A 15,035-nucleotide genomic window follows, 5' to 3' on the forward strand; every position below is an offset into this window, starting at 1 on the left:
GGCAAGAACAGAGCTGCTGGAGGGGTGGGGTTGCAAGGAGCCTGTCTGGGACTCGATGTCAGCTGCAGGCCTCCTCTGGATGCCGGGACTTCAGGAACCACAAAAAACACATTATAGCTCCTGGGGTGGAAAGGGTGCTTGGCAGGCAGGCCACCTTCCCTCCACCTGGAGTCAGGTCTCCAGCCAGAGGCCCAGACCTAGGGCACAAGTGCTCACACTGGGAAGCAGGCCTCTGAGGCAGGGTGTCTTGTGCCATGGTGGAGACGGAGTATGGGCAGGGCAGGGAGGCCAGCAGAGAGAGGCACAGGAAGCAGGCTCTGTGGGCTTGCAGGAGGCAGGTCTGTCACCCCTCCATGGACCCCAGCCTAATGCCTCCTGCACCCCATGCTTATATTCCAGCTTCGTGGGTCTGCAAGTCCAGCCATGTGGCACCCTCCATGTATCCAGGGGAAACTCTGGCCAGACATCTGCACCCCTATCCTGGCTAAGGAGCTGCCTTAGCCTGTTGCCAATATGGCCTACCCTAGCCTCTTTGACACCCCCCACTGCCACATTCTTTTGCTCCTGGACCCTTTCCCCTCGCTGCCCTTCCACTCTCTGACCCCCACAGCTCTGTTTCTCATTACTTGGGGGAGGAAAGAAACTCCTGATCATTTGCCAAAAGGACATACCCCTGGAGAGGCCAAGTGCCTTCTAGGAAGGTAGGATGTTGAGGCACAGCCTGTGCAGAGAGGGCTGGTCACCCCCCAGATCTGAGGGGAAACTACAGGTTAAGGGCTGACAATGGCCATGCAGAATGCTCGACGCTGCCTCCTCCCTGCACTCTGCTTGCCACCCCTCACTCCCCCATTTTGTGTGATAAAGCTCCCTGTGTATTCCTGTGTGCTGGCTGTCTTGTACTCACTAAGGGGGCAGGACTGTCCAGCATGGAAAGGCTGGGCCAGTGGACAGCCCATTCCCACACCACACAACATACTGTGACCTCTGGGTTCAGGCAGTCTGTCCTGTCTCATGGCCTTTGCAGTGTAAGACTCCAGCACATGAACTCTGTGGTGGCCTAAGTCAGGGCACACACAAAGGAGGGGTCCAGGCTTCCTTTTCCAGAATGTCTGTGATATCCAATCCCCACCATGACTAGCCGGAAAGATCCACCTTGGGGTCTACCCCAACACCCTCCAGAATGTGCTCAGTGAAGGTTTTATAAACAGCCAAATGGGTGGATGGGTAGGTGGGTGGGTGGGTGGATGGATGGTTGAATGGATAGATGGATGTGGAGGTGAGTGGTCAAATGGGTGCATGAATAGATGAATGGATGGATGAGTGGATGGATAGGTGGGTAAATGGATGGGTAGGTGGGTGAGTGGATGAATGTTTGAGTGGGTGAGTGGAGGAATGGGTGAGTGGATGAATAGGGGGATGGATGAATGGATAGAGGGATGAATGGGTGAATGGGTAAGAGGGTAATTGGATGGATTGATACATGGATGGATGAGTGGGTGAATAGGCGGGTGAATGGATGAGTGGGTGGGAGGATGGCTGGCTGGATGGCTGGATGCATTGATGGGTTAGTGAATGGATAGGTGGATGAGTGAATGGAGGGATATATGAGTGGATGGGTAGATGAGAGGATGGTTGGATGGATGAAGGGATGACTGGATGGATGAAGGGATGACTGGATGAATGGACAGAGAGAGGGAGGGAGGAATAGGGAATGGGATGAGTGAGTGGATGGGTAGGGGAGTAGGTTGATGGATTAATGGATAGAAGGAAGGAAGGATAAATGAAGGACAGGTAGACGGTTGGATGGATGGATAGGTGGATGAGTGGATGGATGGATGAATATACGTGTAGATGGATGGGTGAGTGTGATGGACATTGGGTGGATGGAACAATAGGTGGATGGATGAATGGGGGGTGGATGTGTGGATGGGGAGATGAATGGATGGATAAAAGGATGGATGGATAGATAGGTGAGTGAGTGAATGGATAGGTGGATGAATGAATGGAGAGATGGATGAGTGGATGGGTAAATGGGTGGGTAGATGAATGAGTGAGGGAGTGGATGAATGTATGGACAAAGGGAGAGAGAGATGGATGGAGGAAGGGATGAATGAGTCCATGGGTAGGTGGGTAGGTGGAGGTATGGATGAGTGGACATCCACTCATGTGGATGGATGGATGGATGGATGGATGGACAGACGGATGAATGGTGGGTGGACAGAGGGATGGATGGAGAGAGAGAGGGAGGGATGGAGGGATGGATAGATGCATAGATAGGTAGATGATTTGATGAAGAGGTGGATGGATGGATAGATAGATGGATAGATAGATAGAGTACAGGAATGTATAGGTGGGTGGATGGAGGGATCAATGAATGGATAGATGAATGATGGATGGATGGATTGATGGATGGATGGCAGGAGGGATAGATGAAATGGAGGGATAAAAGATTGGATGGTTAGGTGATTGTATGGGTGGATGAAGGGATGGACAGACAGAGGGATGGATGATGGAAAAGAAGAAGGGAAGATGGAAGTAGTGAAAGTGAGAGTGAATCAATCCATGGGAATGAATAGATTTGTGGGTGAATTGACAATTGTAAAAATCACAGACAGCCTGGAAACATCATCCCTCCTCTCCCTTCTCTCCCAGGCCCAACACTGGGGCCTGACACTCTGCCCTACATCCCTCAGTGTCTGGAAAGCCCCTTTGAGGAGTAGACCCTCCAACCTCTGATGTTCTGGCCTTCACCTTACCATTCCCTCGGCTCTGTAGAGGCACTGTTTTCTGAAGGATTCATGTCAAACCCTGCTTGCTTCATGAATACACACAGTTCAGAATAGCAAAACCTCAACAGAGCCACCATCCATTCCCTTCCTTTCTCAGATGACCCATCCACTGAGAGATCATCCAGGCCACCCTGCCCAGCTGGGGAGCCACCCAGGTGACAACACTCCCTTCCTTTCCCATGTGATCTGGATGGGACAGTGAGCAAGACAGCTGGCAGAGGCACACCCAAAGGCCATAGCTAGGCACTTAACATGGGTGCAGAATGATCAGCACCAGGGGAAGGGGATAGCTGGGGTCAGCAGTGCTGAGGAGGCAGCCACTGCCCCCTGCCCCTGATCAGCCCTGGCCCTTCATCAGATCCTCTGCACCCCTTGGCTGAGATCCAGGGCTTGTCCCTCTGAGCTCTGCCCAGCCACAGCTCTGCTGTGTTTCTGAGGCAGCCTCCCTTCCATGGCCACAGCAACCCCATGCCCCTGCTTCTGGAAATCTGGAGGTCAGGCCATGCCCGATGCAGAGCAGGAGGCTCAAAGGTGCTGCAGCCTATGAGGCCCCTGGACAGGGATAGCAGGTGAAGTCTCTAGCCTCTGTCCTGCCTGCCCAAGCAGCCACCTGACACCCTGTGACTCCTGCTATAGGCCCCTAGACCAGTCCCATACAGAAGACGCCTGTCATCTCTGCAGAATGAGTCAATGAATCTGCAAAATTCAGAAGGACTAGCCATGTGGGGAGGCAGTTACCTGGGGCTGGAGCAGCTCAGTCCGCAGGTGCTGTGTCAGCTGCTCCTGTCTTGGGCCTGGCAGTGTGTGAGCCCACAGCTGGGCCAAGCGCACTCCAGGCTGGATCCATCTTGGGCACTCAGGACAGCTCAGGGCACCAGTAGATGCTCAGGACACTCTTGGTCTGCACCATTCCCAACCATGTGCAATGGGTGCTGGGAACAAGATTGAGGGGCCCTGGCCACCACCTGGGTATCACCCAGACAGGGAGCTGGAGCCAAGACACTCAGGATGCTGTCCTCCCTCCCACAGCCTGCTTCCCACTCTGGGCTCGGCTCAGCATTCACCAATTTCAGAAGCGCCTTACCATGCACAACTGCCCTGGAGCCAAGGCCCCATGGTCTGTACTCAGATTCCTCCTGGGTGGAAATGGAAATGCCTCCACAACCCAGGCTGGGAATCTCTTGTGCCGTGCCCCCACCCAAGTCTACAATGGCCCCCAGGGGGCCCCTGCCCTGCCTTCTCTCCTTGGATCACCCCAGTCAGTGCACATGGCATCAGGGCACAGATTACCTGGTGCAGGCCCTCAAGGCCACTGGTGCCTGCTCTGTGCTGTCCCTGCTACCAAATATGGTTGGCACCTCATTCAACCCCTCCATGGAAGAGCAAAGCCGCAGAGCCCAGGGACAGGAAGAATGTGCCTGAGGCCATATGACAAGGCAGGCTCGCTCTAGGCTGCCAGCTCAAAGGACAGGGACCATCCCCTGCCTGTGTCTTCCCCCTGAGTGCTGGGCACTGGGAAGGCTGTTGGAGCTTTAGTCCCTGGAAATGTCACTGTCCTCCTGCTTTGGGTCTATGGTTTCCTCTGCACTAGACGCCTCCTCCTCCCTGTCCATGTCCTCGATAGGCAAGGCTTCAGGGGTAACTTACAGCCCTGTCCCCTGGACCTCTGTGACCAGCTATCTTCCCACTGGGGACATCTGCTGGCACCAGTCCCGGGGGAGGTACGGTAGATATGGACTGTAGCCAGCCTGGCTGTGTCTCTTGCCTGCTTATTGTGTGGGCCCCAGCGATGTCCACCTGGGAAAGCAGAGCTGACCTCTAATGGGGTCTCAGATGGGATTGTGGCCTAGCCTCACTTCTATGGGGAGTCTTCCAGGCTTCAGACTGCTTCCTCCCCATGGGGAGACAGTGAAAGGCCTGGGGCATTGTGCCAGGTAGCGGGAGGGAACCCTGGCTGTGCAGTCCCTTTTCCTGGAGCAAATGTTTACTCCCACAGAACATGCCAGGAAACTTGGCAGTCCCGTTCTGGTGACTCCCACAACAGTTTGGCCCAAAGGGAGCCCTTGGCTTTGTGCCCCAGGGCCACCCAACCTTTCTTTTCCCCTCCTCAGCCCAAGCAGAATGTACCTGATGCTGGGAGTAAAAATAGAAGCTGACACCTCCTAGAGGCAGAGGGAGGACCTTGCCGCCTTCTCCAAGCATGTCCTCTGCATCCTGGACTCCTTCAGCCTCCTCCTCTGGCTGTTCCTATACTTTGTTAAGGGCCTGCACGGGTACAGCCCCCAGCCCCCCACACACAGGGAGTTCAAGCACTTCTCACACTCAATTCGCATGTGGGTATGGGCAGGAGCAGCCACCCAGGGTTGGGGATGACAGGGCCTCCTGCATGCGGGTGGACAGCTTCTCATTCCAGGGACACTCTGGGGTCCTGGGGCACTGAGGAACCAGGCCCTTGTGGTACCGAGCATCTCAACTTGAAGCATTATGGTTCAGAACCCCCAGGTGGCTGGGGGTCTGGAGAGTCTGCAATTCAGACACAGTGATGTGATGGTCTCAGCACCAGGAGGATGCAGAAGAAGGTGGAGTGTGGGAGGCCGAGATGGGGGAAGTCAGTGCTCAGGGAAGCTCAGTGCTAGGGAGTGGCCTGAGACAGGAGGCAGAGAGGCGTGGGCTGTGAGCAGCATGGGAGAGGCTGTGCAGGGAGGCTGCCAGGGATTAGGTTGCCAGCTTGTGCCCGCCATGCATACAGATATTTGCCCGGGCTAGTCCTGGCCTTGCCAGGCTTTTCTCGCAGCCTTGGCCTCCAAAACCATTTTGTAGAGACACAAACAAGGACAGGAGGGCAGGGACTCATGTATGGCCAGCCGAGTAGTGCATTGGGGTGGGGGCATCTAAAGCCCATGAAGCCTTGGGGGCCAGCATCTGGAGGTGCAGGACATAAGTGGACAGAAGCTGGACTGGGGCAGAATGGGGCATGAGTGAGGGGCTGGGCTTGATCACTTCCCACTGGCTGGAGGCTGGAGGAGCTCGGGCTCCTATGAGTCCCCACCCACCCTCCCCGCCCTAGACATGGTCCCCCCTGACTTGTGCCACCTGATCAGGGCTTGGCCACCCCTCCTTAAGTCCATGGGGAGACATAGGGCAAGGCAAAAGCTGGCTAGGTGGACACAGGTCTAGGGTCATGGTCATGCCACAGCAAGCAAGGGACAGTGGTTCCTGCCTCTGCACCGTGCCCTGGCCCCATCACCTCTAAAGGAGGGAAGGGTGCTGCATGTGCCCAAGGAACCTGATGGCATAGGTTATTTTTATGCAGCCCCTCTGAGACAGGCACTTACTGGACACCTGCTTTGCTCTTCAGTTGTTGAAATGCCATCCCCTGCTCCCAGCCCCTCGTCACAACAGGGGCAATGACACAGGTCACAATGCAGAACAGAGCAGCCTTGTGTTGTTTCCAGGTGCTCAGCAGAAAAGCAGGTGCCTCAGTTTCCACACTTGGAGAGTGGGCCTTACCTGCCTCACATCGGGAGGCCTTTAGGTCACCCTGCCTGGGGGTGTTGGGGCTCTTGCCCAACATCTGACTCTGGCCAGCAGGCACAGGAGGCAAATATAAGCAGCTGGGGAGGGCCATTCCGTGAGTGTGAGGGGACTGTTGCAGGCCAAGGAGGGCTGAACTGTCACACCTGCTTCACCCGTCTTGGGTTTCTGGGCAGAAATGTCTTGCCTACTTCTGGACACCTCAGCTGCCACTGGTTTCTTATAAATAACGCACCCCAGGTGAGGACTGTGCAGCTCACATCTTGGGGCTGCTGACAGGTGTCAGCCCAGCTAGGTTCAGGGGTGGGCACAGCAGGGAGTGGCCAGGCTCCACTCACTTTCTTCACTGACTCTCCTCTCTACAGAGGGTGGTCCTAGAAGAGGCTGTGTGGTTTGGGGCCTGAACCAGCTGTGAGTATAGCACCAAGGGCAAAGAGAAGCCCAAGGGGCCAGTGGGCAGCCCAGGGCTAGGTCATACAAGGGGCCTGGCTGGTGGGGTTGAAGACTGAGGAAAGGCTTGCCCACCACAGCAGTTACAGCAGGCTTAACCTGAGGGCAGCAGTCTCAGGAAGAGATTCCAGGATAGGAAAAAGCTGCCACCATTGCCTGGAAGATAGCTATCTGCTGGGTAATTTTGCATGAAGCTTGAGTTGCTCTGGGAAAATTATCATTCTCGACAGAGGGTTTGGAAAATGGTTCCCACCTCAGGGATGCAATGTAGATGCATTTTTTGCTGATGAACCTGTGTTTTTCTTATACAACAAACCCGGGGGGCCATAACTATTGTCTTCCAGTGATCTGTACTGTGTTGTAATGAACTTTGTTTTCTAAAACCCCGGCCATCATGCTGGTGCAGCTCTTTGCAGCCTCCCCATGACCGGCCTCCCTGGTGTGCATGGTGGTCAGCTCACAGAGAGACATTCCCAAGCACACTGGCCTGGCACCACCGCTGCACACATGGACAGCACAGTGGGTCCTGGACACAGAGCTTCCCCTACATAGGGACAGATCTCTCTCTCTCTCTTTCTCTCTCTCTCTCTCTCTCTCTGTCTCTCTTTGTCTCTGCTTCGACCTGTCAGCAGAAACCACCCACCTTCACCATGTCTGATGAGGAAGTGTGAGTTCCCAGCTGGTGGCTGCCCTCTGCCTAGCTCAGGACCCTGGCCTCTTGGCTTTTACAGGGCTTGAGCATGCACTAACTTGCACAACTCCAAGCGAATCAGAGCCTCACCAACTCTCTCTCTCTCTCTTTCTCTCCCTCTCCCTACCCCACAGTGAACAGGTGGAGGGTAAGTGTAACAGGCATTTTCTTTCTACTTCCTGCTGTAGATACAACGGTTACACATGGGCAGGGGTCTGGACTGTGCATACCATGTGTCCCTTGGCAGCCCTATGTTGGGGTGATCAGACCTGACACCAGGCCGTGGGGGCTACGAACTCCAGTGGAGTCAAAGGAATGAGAAAAGACAAGTCGAGAGAGAAAGTGGGACAAGGGGGCCAACGCTAGTATGGAGACTGTATGAAGTATGAAATCCCTGAGCTAGGGAAGCCCATGCTATTAATTGGCAATCAAACAAAGAAACGTGGTGAGGATGTGGGGGTTGAAAGGAAATGGTGTATCAAGTGAATGAGCTACAGCTGTTATGGTGTAGCATTTTCTTTGAAACATATGGCTACTTGAGATAATGGGAGTGCTAGAAACAAGAGGCCAGCAAGTCTAGCAGACAGGCAACCCCTACCTCAGCTTCTCTCCCAACAGTCAGCTTTACTCCCAGCAGCCCTACATCAGTTCCATCCCATGGGTGGCTTCTGAGTGACCCTCTGAAAACAGCTCTCTGACAGGGGCCTTGTCTTTTCCCCAATGTGTGGCCACAGGGTCCTGAGGGACTTGCAGGGATGGGTCAGGCTCTGGGTCCTGTCTCTCTGCTTCTCTCATGCTCACCATGGGACCTGGACATCCAGTACCCCTGAGCCCTCCAAAAGCCACTGTCATCACTACAGCCTCTGCCTTCCACAGTGCCTCTTCTGGGCCCAAAGACCCCTGACTTCCCGCCACTGGCCAGGGGAGTCACTGGTCTGTCCAGGGCTGGGATGCAGTGGCTCTTCATCCTCCTCTTCCCTTCAAGGGCAGCCCCTTCCAATGTGGTTCCCTTTTTTATTCTGTCCCAATGCAGGGCAGTAGGAAGAAGAAGGTAACTCAGGCAACTGCTGGAAGCCCCCCAGACACTCCATGGAACTTAACCTCTCTCTCCCATGTGTCACTCACAGAGCTGCCACCCCAGGCTGCTCCAGGCTGCCTTGAGCTTGTCAAACAACCATCCATCTTCCTCATGATTAGTCATTAATGATCACCATTCATCATTAATTAATCATTAATTAATCATCATTAATTAATGATGAATGAGGCCATTGTGTTCAGAATTGTTTCCTTCTGGTGGGTTCTTGGTCTCACTGACTTCAAGAATGCAGCTGCGGACCCTCATGGTGAGTGTTACAGTTCTTAAAGATGGTGTGTCTGGAGTTTTTTCCTTCAGATGTTCAGATGTATCTGGAGTTTCTTCCTTTTGGTGGGTTTGTGGTCTTGCTGACTGCAGGAGTGAAGCCACAGACCTTCACAGTGAGTGTTACAGCTCTTGAAGGTGGCAAGTCTGGAGTTGTTCATTTATCCCAGGGGTTCATGATCTCACTGGCTTCAGGAGTGAAGCTGCAGACCTTGGCAGTGAGTGTTGCAGCTCTTAAAGGTGGCATACCCGGAGTTGTTTGTTTCTCCCTGTGGGTTTGTGGTCTCACTGGCTGGGCTTCAGGAGTAAAGCTGCAGACCTTTGCAGTGAGTGTTACAGCTCACAAAGATAGTGCAGACCCTATAAGTGAGCAGCAGCAAGATTTATTGTAAACACCAAAAGAACAAAGCTTCTCCTGAGTGGAAGAGGGCCCAAGCGGGTTGCCCCTGCTGGCTCAAGTGGCCAGCTTTTATTCCTTTATTTGGCCCCATTCACATCTTGCTGATTTCTTAATTTTACAGATAGCCGATTGGTCCATTTTATAGAGTGCAAACTGGTCCTTTTTACAGAGTGTTGATTGGTGTGTTTACAATCCTTTAGCTAGACACAAAACTTCCCCAAGTCCCCACCCAACCCAGAAGCCCAGCTGGCTTCTCCTCTCAATCCCCACTCTAAACAGGACACCCCAACTGCTGTTGGGAATTGGGCAATGACCATCCTAGCTACTTCCTGCTGGGTAGGGGCAAACAAGGGGCTCTGCAGTTGTAGTGTCCTCCAGAGGGGAACTCTCTAGGCCAGTGAAAGTATCAGTGGGTCAGTCCCACGGTCCTTGGGAGAACCTGTTACTTGAGCTCATTTGGGGTTCCATTTGTAAGACCATCTGTAGCTTGATGGCTTCTATCCTAGAAGAAACCAATTTGACAAGGAGGTTAAAAATGCAGGGTCAAAAGGTAAGTAATAGCAAGGTGGCTGCCACAGTACCTATGAAGGGGAGAAGCCATGTTGCCCAAGTCCAGAGGTTGGTATAAGCTTTTGAAAGGCATTGTCTGATTTCAGAAGGCTTTTTCTATGAATGCCAGGTGGCATCTCATACTATCCCTGACTGGTTAGTGTAAAAACAACACTCTTGCCCTAAGAAGGTGAGGAGTCCTCCTTTCTCAGCAGTAAGGAGGTCTAGGCCTCAGTGATTTCAGAGAGTCACTGTTGCCAAAGAGTCTATTTAGGATTGCAGAGTAAGGATAGATTTCGTTATTTCTTGCAAACTGTCTGAGAAATCCTTTGAGAATGTGTGGTAGTAGGATAATGAAGCAGATAAACTGGCTATTCCAGTTCCTGTAGCAGTAGCCATTTCTAAACCTATAAATAGGGGTATCAGTTGTATGGCTCTGTGCTGATGGACTAGAGCTTTGAGGGGTACTGATAGGATCTGATTTCCTGGGGCAATGTTAATGCTGGAACTTAGAAATACTAAAGTGCAGTTGCCTGTCCAGTTTGTGGGAAGGCAGATATAGGTCGATGTTCCACATAAGAAGAATATACTTTGGCTGGGTAGACAGAACTTGTTGTGTATGTTAAAAAGGTGTGTGAGTTTGTTGTTTTCATTTTGCCATACTCCTAGAGTACTTGCCAAGGTAGATCCGATGAGTAGCTGGAAAGGGGTGTTTGGAGCAAACTGAGTGGCTCCCTGTGTTCTATTTTTCCATTGGAGAAAAAACCATTTTGTATCTACTAGGAACCATTTGAGAGAGTGATTGAAGGAGGGGATGAGAAGGCATTCACAAGTGGTGGGGGCACTGCTGCAGGGGTTCCAGTGGTGAAGGGTCATACAGGGAATATGTTTGCCTTTACAACACCTGAACTGTTCATTAAGCAGGGAGGAGGTGATGATTTTGGGAGGTCCTTAGAAGCAGACAAGACAGCTCTGAATGGAACTGTTTGAGTGACTCAGAAGTTACTATAATCAGATGGGGTTTGAAGTTGTAGGGTGGAATTACACTGATGGGGTAATAGGTGCCCCAGGGGCAGGCCAGATTACAGGTTGAGTTGGGTGCATAAAGGGGCTTGGAAAGTTAAGATGATATTCATAGTTACAGGGCTGTGTATGGGCTTTTCATTGCTTGTGCAAAGCATGAGGTTGGAAATGTAAGAATGTAAAAATTGGATTGCACATCATGTTAGGATATTCTTAGTCGTACCAGAGATGGGGAAGTCAGCTAATGATTGCATATTTAGAAGTCAGAAAGGGTTTTTTCCTTCATAATGGGGAGGTAGGTTAAGTTGGTAACGACCTAGTTTTGTTTTGTTTGTTTTTTTTTTTGCGGGAATGGGAGTGGCAACATAAGCAGAGGTTTATAGAGAGATATAAAACCAATACTCATTTGCCAGGGAAGGATTGGACTCATTTAACAGAGAGTGGGTTAAGTTGAGAGTCTTCTAGAGGTAATTAGGAGCTACTGGAAGGGGAGGCATGATTGTATGAGGTATCCAAGGAAGAAGGAGTGATAGTTAGGCAAAGAGTAACTAGGAAGGTAAAGAGGGTGCTCTGGAGGATGAGATCATTTTATCCAGTCTGAGTTAAAGATAGGAGTAAGTTGCTGTCAGAAAGAAGGAAGATAGAAAGAAGGTTGATGTGATTAGGATTTTCATCCTGGCAGGAGCTACACTATACAGTCCTACCCCAAAGAGTATGGTTACCATGCTGCTTAATAATATGATGAAATAATAAAAGGATTCCATTAAAGGTGTAAGGAGAGGTGTTACAGATAAAGATTATGTAGGTTTTCACTTATCTTTTTTAAGGAGGAAGGGGTTTTTCTTCAGGATCAGTGGCAGTAGCCTTTTTAGTCTGGGATGTTTCCTACCAAAGTAGGAGATGCAAGTTCTCCAATGGTTCACAGGTGTATGGAGGCTGGTCTGGCTGATCTTGGGACTCCTGAGTTGATGGTCCTGCAGGTTCCTCAGGGGGTGTCCAAAATTTAGCTCGGGTGTGGTGAATCCAAGATTCCACTCCTGCAACCTTAACTGCAGTGGGGGTCGACAGGATTACTGAGTATGGTCCTTCCCACAAAGAGTTCATAGATGGGTATGTAGAGGGGAGAGATTTGACCAACACTAGATTTCCTGGTTGAAACAATGCTGTTCCCTTTTCTCTGTGACATTCTTCAGGTAGCTTGTTAAGGTTTTGTTGATATTTTGCCTAACAAGTTATATCTTTGACCAGGTTGGCTGTTTCCTCATCAAGTAGGAGGTCCTTTGTGAGAAAAGGTCATCCATACAGCATTTCATACGGACTGAGCCCCATTTTGTGAGGAGAATTCAGATTCTCAACAAAGCCATGGGCAAAACAGTAGACCATGGGAGATGAGTTTCTTGTGTTAGTTTCTTTAAATGCCTCTTGCATGTTTCATTTGCCTTCTCGACCTTCTCTGAGGATTGTGGCCTTCAGGCACAGTGAAGGTTATATTGTATCCCTAGTGCCCTGGAAATTCCCTAGTTATGATGGCTTTAAAAGCTGGACCACCGTTGCTCTCTAAGCTTGAGGGAAGCCCAACTCTAGGAATTATTTCATGAATTAGGGCTTTAATTACTTCGTGAGCCTTCTCTGTTTGCAGGGGAAAGCTTCTATCCAATTTGTAAAGGTATCAACAGAGAGCAACAAGTATTGAAATCCCTTTGACTTAGGCATGTGGGTGAAGTCTAACTGTCAGTCCTTTCCAGGATAGTCATTTATTCTTTGTTCCCCAAAAGGGGTCTTATGATGGACCAAGGGTTTATTCCTTTGGCACACCTTACAGGCCTTGACTACTGGTCGGATAGTCCAGAGGAGATTTGGCCCTGTAAATAGGGATTTGGCAATTTGATGAATGTTTTCAATACCCATGCAAAAACTTTGGTGGAGGGTTTTAAGCATTTCCCACTGGCTGGCTTTGGGTATAAGTACCTTTAGTTCTTTTATCATTAATCACCCCAAGGGGAGGAAACTATGCCCTGTGAAAGCCCCCATTCTGTTTCAGTTGGGGAATACTGGGACTTAATCTCTCGCAGGGGGTTGTTCCATACCAAGTGTCCTTCCTTAGGTATTTCTAATGGGAGGTTCCACCTGGCAGCAGTTTTTGTCTCAGCATGTCTGATGGTTTCCTTCTGCCTTTTCTCCTTCACTTTCTGATGGCTTTGACAGTGTAAGACTGCCACCTCATTGGTTTTTTGCACTGCATTCAATAACTCCATAATTTCCTTGTGGTATTTAACGGGGGCTCCCCACAGATGTTTGGAACTCCCTTTCTTTCCATATTGCAGCACGGGCATGTAGGATTAGATAAGCATACTTGCCATCTGTATACACATTTATTCTTTTTCACTTTCCCAGTTGTAAGGTGCAGGTAAGTGCCACTAGTTGTGCTAACTGGGCACTGGGCCCTGGGGGAAGAGGCTTACTTTCAACAATGGTTACCTCACTAACTATGGCATATCCTGCCCTTTGTATCCCATTCTTCACAAATGAGCTTCCTTCGGTATCTAAGTTAAGGTCAGGATTAGCTAAAGGGACTTCCAAAAGATTAACTCAGGTGGCATAAATCTGGACTATAATTTGTTGAAAGTCATGCTCGATTGGTTCCCCATCTTCTGGGAGAAAAGTGGCAGGGTTGAGGGCCACACAATTACATATTTGAAGCACCGGTCCCTCAAGGGGTAGCACCTGGTATCTATGTAGGTGGTTGTCTGATAGCCATAAATTTCCTTTGACACCTAATATGCCATTTACATCATGAGTAGTCCAGACAGTGAGATCCTTTCCTTGTATAATTTTGATAGCCTCTGATACTAAGATGGCAACTGCCACAACTACCCTTAAACAGTGAGGCCAGCCTTTTGCTACTACATCAATTATCTTGTTTAGGTATGTCAATGGTTGTGGGGTTGTCCCACGAGTCTGAGTAAGGACTCCAAGAATTATTCCTGCTCTCTCTGTGATGTATAAGGAGAAGTTTTGTCCTGTGGGAAGGAGTAAAGCTAGAGCTTGTACTAGGGGCTGCTTTAAGGTTTTGAAGGTGATTTATGCCCCTGATTCCCATTCTACTAGATGAGTATTTGCCCTCTGGGTCTCCTTGATTAGAGTATAGAGGGGCCTGGCTATCTTGCTGTATCTGGGGATCCATAGTCGGCAAGAGCCAGTGATTCCAAGGAACCTCCGCAACTGTTTTAATGTCTTAGTGTGAGGATAACCCAGCATAGGCTGAATTCATTCCTTGCTGAGGGCCCTGGTCTCTCTGGCTAAGACTAGGCCTAGATATTTGACCTGCTGTAGGCAAAACTGGGTCTTTGACCTAGACATCTTGTACCCTTGATTAGCTAGAAAGTTCAAGAAATGTAGAGTAGCCTGCTGGCACGAGGCTTCTGAACTGCTAGCCAAAAGTAAATCATCCACATACTGAAGGACTAGAGTGCTGGACTTGAGAAGTGGCCTAGATCTTGGGCCAATGCCTGACCAAATAGGTCGGGGTTATCCCCAAACCCCTGGGGCAAGACCATCCATGTAAGCTGGCACTTGTGGTCTGTGGGATCCTCAAAGGCAAAGAGAAACTGGAAGTCAGAGTGCAGGGGAATACAGAAGAAGTTGTCCTTGAGGTCCAGAACAGTGAGCCATTCTGCTTCCTCTGGTATTTGAGAGAGCAGGGTATAGGGTTTTGGTACAACTGAATATAGAGGAATTACTGCCTCACTGATGAGTATAAGATCTTGCAGTAGTCTCCACTGATTCTTTGGTTTTGTACAGCTGGAATTGGGGTATTGCAGGGACTGCTGCATTTCCTTACTAAGCTTTGAGCTTTTTAAAATATTTAACAATATCCTGTAATCCTTTATAAGCTTCAGCCCTTAAGGGACATTGCTTTTGATAAGGAAAAGTGGTGGGATCTTTTAGCCTGATTTGGACCGGGCAGCCATTTTCTGTCCTCCCAAATTGTCCTTCCAATGCCCAGACTTCAGGCTTGATTCCCTCCTAGAGTAGCGGACAACAAATGGGTACCTTGTTCCCCATATTCACGTAAGATAATAGCTCCAGTTTGGCCAATATATCCCTCCCTAATAACGGTGTGGGACTTTCAGGCATGACAAGAAAGGCACGTGAAAAGAGCAAAGTCTGCCAATTACAACTGAGGAGGTGAGAGATATACCTGGTTACAGGCTGTCCCAGGATTCCTTGGATGGTAAT

The 15,035-nt window shown here is 50.3% G+C and overlaps 1 pseudogene; it reads left to right on the forward strand.

Moving 5' to 3' along the window:
* Window positions 1-3,998: 3,998 nt before the first annotated feature.
* The window catches only part of LOC129053130 (troponin T, fast skeletal muscle-like), a 31,719-nt pseudogene continuing 20,682 nt past the window's right edge, over window positions 3,999-15,035 (forward strand).

Source organism: Pongo abelii, chromosome Y (assembly GCF_028885655.2).
Source record: "Pongo abelii isolate AG06213 chromosome Y, NHGRI_mPonAbe1-v2.0_pri, whole genome shotgun sequence".
NCBI classification, from domain to species: domain Eukaryota; kingdom Metazoa; phylum Chordata; class Mammalia; order Primates; family Hominidae; genus Pongo; species Pongo abelii.